The sequence below is a fragment of the Octopus bimaculoides genome, chromosome 24, assembly GCF_001194135.2.
Source record: "Octopus bimaculoides isolate UCB-OBI-ISO-001 chromosome 24, ASM119413v2, whole genome shotgun sequence".
In the NCBI taxonomy this organism is placed as follows: Eukaryota; Metazoa; Mollusca; class Cephalopoda; order Octopoda; family Octopodidae; genus Octopus; species Octopus bimaculoides.
Genome location: NC_069004.1, coordinates 24,034,532 through 24,035,625, shown reverse-complemented (window position 1 = coordinate 24,035,625; position 1,094 = coordinate 24,034,532). Strand labels below are relative to the sequence as shown.

At 40.3% G+C, this 1,094-nt stretch overlaps 1 protein-coding gene across 1 annotated transcript in view; it reads right to left on the bottom strand.

The window, feature by feature from the left end:
- LOC106878832 (integrator complex subunit 13) overlaps positions 1-1,094 on the bottom strand; it is a 596,471-nt gene that overhangs the window by 1,027 nt on the left and 594,350 nt on the right. The gene's annotated exons all lie outside the window — the stretch shown is intronic.

Sequence of the window (1,094 nt, the reverse complement as noted above, 5' to 3'; positions counted from 1 at the left end):
GAGGAGGAGGAGGAAGAGGAGGAGGAAGAGGAGGAGGAGGAAGAGGAGGAGGAGGAGGAAGAGGAGGAGGAGGAAGAAGAGATGGAGGAGGAGAAAGGTAGAGGAGATGGAAGAGGAAGAAGAAGAAGAGGAGGAAAGGAAAGAGAAAGGAGGAGCAAGAGGAGAGAGAAAGGTGAAGGTGGAGAGGAAGGAGAGGAAGAACAAGAAAGAGGAAGTTCAGTTAGACACATGCACAACACAACACAAGTCATATAGAGGGTGATGCTTTGAGACAAAACTCAAGTCACTTCTGTGACAGTCTACACCAATAAAGCTATATATATATATTTGCTCTACACTATGTAGTGAGTTCTCTTTCTTACATCTATAAAAACAGACATACCATCTGTTCCACATTCATCAGGTAAAGTAATGTGACACAGCACTAACCCATCTTAAACATCTAGCTAACTATTAAGCATTTTGTTGTGTGCCTTTGGTAGATCAGTCAGAATGCAGTCAGCACACATCTAAATCATACAAACATATAAACACTAATGTATGTGTATGTATTTGTGTGCACGCACGTGTGTTTGGCATCACTATAAGCAGGGGAATAACTGAGCAATTGAGATGCTTGCTTTCCGACCATATAATATCAGGTTTCAGTCCCACTACACAGCACCTTCGGCAAGTGACTTTATATACACAAGATGCAGTTTATATTATTTGTTCCCTACGTCTGTTTCACAATTGTGGTTATTTGCATTCTCTGCAGCAGATGTTCCAAGTTCAATTGGGTTTTCAACCACAACAGCACATCAGCGGAAAGCTTTCTTGCATTAAGTTACAGAGATTAAATGCTTCATGTAAGCACAATGGTAAAAAATAATATAAACTGTTGTCATCATCATCATCATCATCGTTTATCATAATTTTCTCTATATAAGGTGCAGGCATGCCTGTGTGGTAAGAAGCTCGCTTCGCAACCATATGGTTCTGGGCTCAATCTCATTACATGACACTCTGGGCAAGTGCTTTTTAGTAGGCCTCAAACCAACAAAAGTCTTGTGAGTGGATTTTGTAAAAAAAAAGTGAAAGAAGCCTATTGTATA